The sequence below is a fragment of the Conger conger genome, chromosome 1, assembly GCF_963514075.1.
Source record: "Conger conger chromosome 1, fConCon1.1, whole genome shotgun sequence".
Taxonomy (NCBI): Eukaryota; Metazoa; Chordata; class Actinopteri; order Anguilliformes; family Congridae; genus Conger; species Conger conger.
In genome coordinates this window covers 59,846,163-59,854,166 of record NC_083760.1, presented here as the reverse complement: position 1 = coordinate 59,854,166, position 8,004 = coordinate 59,846,163, and positions in this window count along the sequence as shown.

Here is an 8,004-nt window from a genome sequence, read left to right as displayed (position 1 = left end):
GAGGGAAATAACAATCAGGTGTGAGACAATCAGGAAGTGGGAGACAGGTGAAATGAATGAATGGATGAATGAACAAAAGGAAACAGACTGCAGTTGAAACTTCCACTTTCTGTAACGGTGGATTTGCAGGCTAGCTGTTGTTTGAGGTCCACTGGTCGTGCAACAGTCCTGAATGTTCCAGGCAGTGTTAAATGAGGTGAAATGAGGTGTATTACATAATCTATGGGAACAGATGGGCGTGAGAGTGAAAGTCTATGGGAAGTTTTTGGCAAAATACTTTTTTATTGAAATCAAAATTGTTTGAGAACTTTAGTTTTTTAGCTGTTTTGTCATTCATGATCACAATCCTTATGCTGTTATTATACACTTTATTAGGTAGACCTGCACAGCAGCTGGTTAATGCAAACATTTCATCAGCCAATTATGTGGCAGCAACAAAAAGCAGATTGGTCATGAGGTCAGAATGGGGAAGAAATGTGATCTAAGTCACTTTAACCGTAGAATGATTGTTGGTGCCAGACAGAGTGGTTTGAGTATCTCAGAAAATGCTTATTTCTTGTGATTTTCACACACAACAGTAGAGTTTGCAGAGAATGGTGCGAAAAATGAAAAACATAGTGAGCAGCAGTTCTGCTGGCAAAAAAACATGTCGTTAGAGGAGAAGGGCTAGACTGGTCAAAGCTGACAGTAACGCTAATAACTATGAGTCACAACAGTGGTATGTAGAAGAGCATCTCTGAACACGCAATGCGTCAAACCTCTAAGTGGACAGCAGCAGCAGAGAAGTCTAAAAAATCTAGTCTAATAAATACCTAATAAAGTGCTCACTGAGTGGATTCTTTCTTGAAGCTGAATTAAAATATATAGATATTTTTGTGACCAATATTCCTATTCCTATACAATGTTGAATTTTGAAATGCCTGCATTATACAAGTTCAACTCAAAATCAACCTATTGTTACATGGGTCACACTTTAAAATAAGGTTACACAAATTGGAATTAACTCATGTAGTTGTTAATCATGAATCCATGTAAAAAAACATTAAGCAATACATTAATTTTTTATTAGTCAATGTTTGTTAACTACTAATGTAACGTAAACTGATGTATGTTATGTGAATATTTATACATTAGCAAAACCACAGGACACATTTATATGACATTCACTTTTTTTTCATTCCAATATGAATTTGCATGAATTAATGTTGTTGTTAACATTAACTAATGATGTACAAATACATTAACAAAGCTGTACATATTAACTTCTCAGTAGTTAGTTGGTAAATAACTACATTACTTAATGTAAATTAATGTAACATTATGTAAGTGCTACTAGAACAAGTGTCAGATCGCCCCTGTAAAACCCCACGCTAATCCAACGGAATTTAGTGCGGGCCGAAGGTATTTGCGTGCTTGTCCTTCTGGTGTTGCTGGAAGAATATAAGTAGGGTTAAATAATAATGACCGCGATGCGGAGAGTCTAGATCAGCCAATAAATGAGCCACGTTACAAAGACAGTAGTACCACTCTGCCTTCCGCTCTCTACTGGTCTGTGCTGACCAGAATCTCCACAATAGGGCCAATACATTCACCTTTGTTATCTGATTCCATTTTAAGATAGAATTTAGAAACTTGCTTTTAATGATGCGCAAACCTCGGGAGTGGTTACACTCGACTCTTACCTGCACCACCATTACTCAATATATGCTCCCAGGATTAGCATTATTGCTGAATCTCAGTTTGGTGGAGAAAACAGAGATTGGGGGTCTAGCCAAAACAATACATGCATTATATTTTGCAGATAGTTGCGAGCCCAGATCAGCGTGCATATAAAGGGCTCCTTAGAGCTAACTTGACAAGAACCGACGTAGAAACGTCCATGGGTTCTCTTCGTGTCAAATTACAAGAGCCATGGACTACCAATCCTTTTCATGGGCCGAACTTGGCTGCCTTCACAACTTGGGAACTCCACTAAAGTACCAAGCCACTGATCAGTTGGTCTTTGGTCAATATTGTCCCCCTGAGTATTCAGTCGTAATTTAGGCTGAAAAGGTACAAGATGAATTAGAATCATGGAGATCACGCAAGTCAAAGCCAAGAAGAATTTATTAATCTAGAATCTTAGAATTCATATGTCAATTACAAGGAATGAAGAAAAGGAATACAATGTCAATAATCTTACTCAGCCTGTGTCAACTACACGCAAACACAGAACAAGCAGTGTGAGAAGCCAGTTACGATCTTCCCAGATTGGTTTGTCTCCCTCTCTTTTATCCCAAATCACACATTTGAACCAGGCGGCAGTGCCATAAATTAACCAGGAGGAGTGGTAAAATCGGAAATTTAGACCCCCTCCCTTAGGAGTTTGGAAAATTAGATGATTACCAGAGAGGACATTCCACTGTTACATATTTCCTTGAGTTCCTGAAACTATGGTTTATTAAACTCCATTTGGTATGAAATGCATCTCATCCGATTCCTTGATTTTACCGGATCACATCCATACCGAACAGATTATCCTTATGTCTTATTATGTTGCAGTTATCATGAAACTTCCCTCCTGATTATCCATTTTACATGCAATTCCTGTCACTACTACATAAGACATAATGCAATAATATAAGGATCATATGGGCAATGTTAGGCGGCACGGATGGTGTAGTGGGTAGCACTGCCGCCTCACAGCAAGGAGGTCCTGGGTTCGAATCCCCGTCGGCCAGGGCCTCTCTGTGTGGAGTTTGCATGTTCTCCCCGTGTCTGCGTGGGTTTCCTCCGGGTACTCCGGTTTCCTCCCACAGTCCAAAGACATGCACGTTAGGCTGATTGGAGTCTAAATTGCCCGTAGGTATGAGTGTGTGAGTGACTGGTGTGTGTGCGCCCTGTGATAGACTGGCGACCTGTCCAGGGTGTATTCCTGCCTTTCGCCCAATGTATGCTGGGATAGGCTCCAGCCCCCCTGCGACCATGATCAGGATAAGTGGGTTCAGATAATGGATGGATGGATGGATGGATGGATGGATGGATGGGCAATGTTTTCAAGGTTTTGACTATCAACTGCTATTGACAATCTCAACAGAAGTTTTGACGCTTTAATCCAGGAGAGCAGTAACTGGTGTAATGACAGTGGTGCCCAAATGAGGGCACTGTGGTATTGTTCGGAGTCTTTCCCCTAGGAAGTGACCAGGTGTGGGGTCACAGGAGAGGGCACAGGAAATTCTTTTCCCATGGTTTGGTCAGGGGCTTAATGACCCCTCTGACCTAAATGCCCTTAAACCACACATACAACCACTGTCCATCAACATCAGGTGTTGTGTGGGTAGAGGTGCGTTCTGTAAGGAGCGGATCAGATGTTGGATGGTGTGAAGATGGTCATGCCACAAACCATCTTTTGCACCAAGCCCATTAGATCTGTCACAGCCCGCATTCTTCATTTGCGGGGCAGTAAGGAGGCTGAACATTAACAAGCTTGGTGTGATCGTGGGGAAAAGGTTGGAAGATATTATATCTATGAATGATGTAGTTCAGAGTTTTCATGATAACTGCATTATGCTGTAAATATGTTTTTGCAACCTCTCATGGCAATATACCTTGTGATTTTGAATAAACCTGATTTGGGTGAATTAAAGGAGACAAAACCCCAGATTGTTTGGTTTCTTCTCATTATGACCAAAATCCAGACCATTTGGAATTTGAAGCTAAACCCCCACCAGATTTCCCTCGGCTCCTGGACGGTTATGATGTCCTAGGTAGACTGTCGCACTGAACCAATCAGAATAACACCAAACATTACTATATTACCTGGGATTATCATGAAACATCTTTATGCCATCTCCAGTATTTATGTCCTCAAAACCTGCAAGGATTGTGAGTGAAGGGGGCTCCACAGGGGGCCCAGGAAGACTCATCAGCAAGCTGACCAGGCATTACACCACATGTTAATTATTTCAGGCTTACACCCCTTCAGCCCCACTACACCCCTGCCCTGTGCATCCTATAATTTCTCTATAAAATTATGGTGTGAATGCCAATCAGAGGAAGAGAATGGATTCACACAAGGGGTTGTTTTACAGAGGTTAGGCACTGTAAAGTTATCAAAACTTTCATCCATTTTATTCCTTTCGGTATTATTTAATGTGATAAACTAACTTTATAATTTTTTTGCTTCATTTGCAAAAAAATAAATAAAAATAAAAATAAAAATGGTTGTTTATGCTTGGTTGCACAGTACTCGCATTCATCATGGATTACAGTTGCATTAGGGAAGCATACAGTAGTTCTGAGAAGAAGAGTGCCATCTGTCAGCCATACACGTCTATGCAGGTTCTTATGGACACACTCATATCCAACCCACTGAATCTGGATCTGTCCAGGGGCGGTCCAAGGATTTTTTTACTGGGGTGGCCAAGGGGTGGCAAGGGCTGTCTGGGGGTGGCCACCATATCTCCTGGCATCACGCGCAAGAAACATTTTTGGGGGTTATTTATGTTTTTCTATTGTTTCACATGAGAAAAAACGACAAAACAATATGCATTACAAGTCTACTAAGATGTGAATTATATAGGCTATGGGCTACTGATAAGCTAATGTACAGGATGACATTAACAATGACAAATAAATAGGCTTTTATCATCAAGACCCTTCTCTGAGCTCACTAACAACAGTTAAGGCTATTCAGTAGACAAAAGCTCTAAGCAAACAAACAAAAATGCATAATGCAACCCCTGGGTATCTTTCTCTGCATTAACAGAAAGGGCACAATTTTGAGGCACTTTCTTTGGTGCGCTGTGTGCAAAAAACAGGCAGTGTGGCAAAAATGTGGCATGGAATAAGGAATAGAATGCTCTGGGACTTGGAGCATTCTATTCCTTATTCCATGCCATAATGCCTGAGGACAGTGCACTGAAGAGCCTCAGAATTGCACCAATTACGACTAAACTGAATTACATAGTATATCATATGATAACAATATATGATGTAATGTATATAGACAATTAGATGTTTATGGATCAAGAATAAAAACAAATATCTTGACCATATTTAAGGCCTTTATTCATGGACTGTGTTCTGCAGAACAAACTCCTACCTACAAGGTGTAGTAGAGCAATCCCTGCCATGGTACTCGTGGTAAGTCCGTTGTAAATACCTTAATGTTTTGCGGTTTATCGCGCGTAGCAGGTCGATAATACGCGCTGGCATTCAAGCTAGCGAGTTATTATCTGACTAGCTAGCTAGCTAGCTAATTTAACACTAACGTTACGCCACCTAACTAACTAGATAAATTCGCGATTTGGCTATATAGATTTAGTTGACTATTTAGTTACCAAGTAGTACACAAGGGGGCCATATTATATTAAACAAACACAGCATTCAAGTAATTTATTTCTTGTTGAGACTAACGGTCGTTAGCTAGCTAGTTTGATGTTATTTAATGATGATATTTCAATTATATTTCAACCATAACCTTAACATTCATATTTCAATCATAACATTCAAAATGTTAAACTGTCACTCTGACAAGAGCAAAATCAAGCTTAAAGTAGGGAGGACAACCGAAAAATGTATTTCCGGAAATCAACATTAATATTATGATTAAAATCTCAGTTTAACCTTAAATGAACGTGTTATGGACAATAATTCTGCTTAGGTGGAATTTTAATGTGATGAAATAACTTTTGTGGCCTTTAAGCGCTCATTTTACCAGCATTCCATCCATGTTAAATGCTGGACCCCGACGGCCCCGAAAAACAGGCAGATTTCACAGCCATTCCATTGTTTACATTTATGGAGCTCGAAAATGGTGATGCAACAATAGGATTTTCCTGGTTTAATTCACGCGCTCATACATGGCAGTTGGTGGCAGTTCGAACTGTGTGACTGTAGCCAGGTCAATATTTTCGCTGGATACTCGGTATGTCCAGCCTTATAAGTCCCTGGTTACTTTTTACCGTTTCCAGTCAGTAGTGTTTGCAGGAACTGAGTGATGGATTTGGGAAGGATGAATTCATTTTGTTCTACATCAGGTGGCCACACTTGGGTGTATTGTTTTTTTATCTAATTTCTTATCAGCAAAGCTGCTTCTGTTATATCACCTCTGACAGATCTGGTATGCTGTAGTTCCATATTCAAGGAGTACACAGTTTTGGCCAGCTCAGTCTTTGAAAGGTTGTCTGGGTACAGAAGAAGCCTCCCACTGTCATCAGGAAATATATGGATGGTTCCACCGAACTCTGTTTCCATCCTACGGCGGAGGTGTTTCTTGGTTGAGTCCTTGATCTGGCTGATACCAAGAGACGTCATGGATGATTGTAGTCTTGATGAGAGGTATGTCATGGGTAGTACTTCTGGGTTGGGAAAGAGTTCATTCCTAATGTATGAGAACAGTTCCTCGTAGGCATGTTTTTCTGCTACCTCATATGGAGCATCTGCATCTCCACTTTGTTCCCTTGACTTAGAGTTGGCAGCAGGCCAATATGTGGCAGCGTGTATATGCTCGGTAGCAGGACCTATGATAATGGCCCTCAGCAGCAACAAGCTCTCTACTAGTGACAGCAAGCATCCTTTGGTCCAGCTTGGTGACTGCTGCTTCTCGGATCCTGTCATCTGCGCGCAACTCTGAACACTGTACGAGAGGTTCCCTCGTATTTTTGCCCTTCAGATACTTTGTTGATTTCTCACAGAAGATACACACTTCATCATACACCATGGATTTGCTTGGCACATCTCTAGACAGTCTTCTTGAACTTACTTCTTCGGTTCCAGAGTCAGAGGCAGTTTTTTTTTTTTTGTGATAGAATCCAGGGATTTTTTCAATGTGAAAATACTACGGCAGCGGTAATGATACTGCACTGGTGGAATATCTCCCTCACACAAGTATTTGGCTAAGTCCAAAATTGGGAGATGTTGTCTGATTTCTGCCGCCCTCAACAAAGTTCTCCATGAGTCCAGGTTTTGGGGTGACACCAGGTTGGAATCATCATCAGAGCAGTGGATGATGCAGTCCATGCGGGCCCGCTTTCTTGGCAGGTTGCTGCTGCATTCGCCTGAAGTTGGATCCATCATTACACTACTGCTGACGATGTGGGTCTCTGACATAGAGGAATAAATATAGTTTGACATAAAATTATCAACCTTATTCTAAACTAAAATATTGTCAGGGTGCAGTAATTGGGGCCCTGCCTGCTGGCTCAGTGCTGCCAATCAAGGGCGCATATCTCATTACAACTTAGGGGGGCTACAAACAAGGAATCTTCTGTAAATGTAATGTAAATTAAGTTACATTTAATATTACTACAATATAAACACGTGTCTCATGCCTGGGTGCACAGCAAGCTACTAGCTAGCCAAACTAGCTAACTAAAAAGTGATTAACTCGTTATTAACTAGCTAGTTATTAACGGGAGGGTATCTATGTAATATACATTACCGCTAACTTACCTAAGGTAACTTACCTCTAAATATAGATCTGGCTGGAGATAAATTAAATAAATAATAAATAAATAAATTAATTAATTAATTTGAGGGGGTAAACACACACTTTATTTGTTGTAAGTACTTTGAACAAATTACTTACCAACAAGGCGTCTGCCTATGGTCCTAGCGGTCACCAGCCACTAGACTCACTCACTGAACTGAACTGAAACCTGGACATATACAAAACCTTCAAGAAGGGTTTATGTATTGTATGTGTAAATTAACACATATTTTAAGTAGATAATGCATCATTTGCATATTTAAACATAAAAATTCAGAAAACTTTTAATACAAAAAATAATAGTCTTTATGTAAGTAACCAACTGAGGAAGTGTCATGGTGATATCTATTAGGTAAAATGTTTTACCCTTTTTAACTTTTCTGGTGGAGCCAAAAAAGTCCCCTGCCATATTTTGCTCCCCTTCGGGTTATTTGCTCATAGCTCGGGCTGTGGTTGGGCTGTGGTTGATAGAGACATGTTCTTTATGCGCCTGAGTCTCCTGAACACGTAGAGACCAACCCCGAGTCGATCAG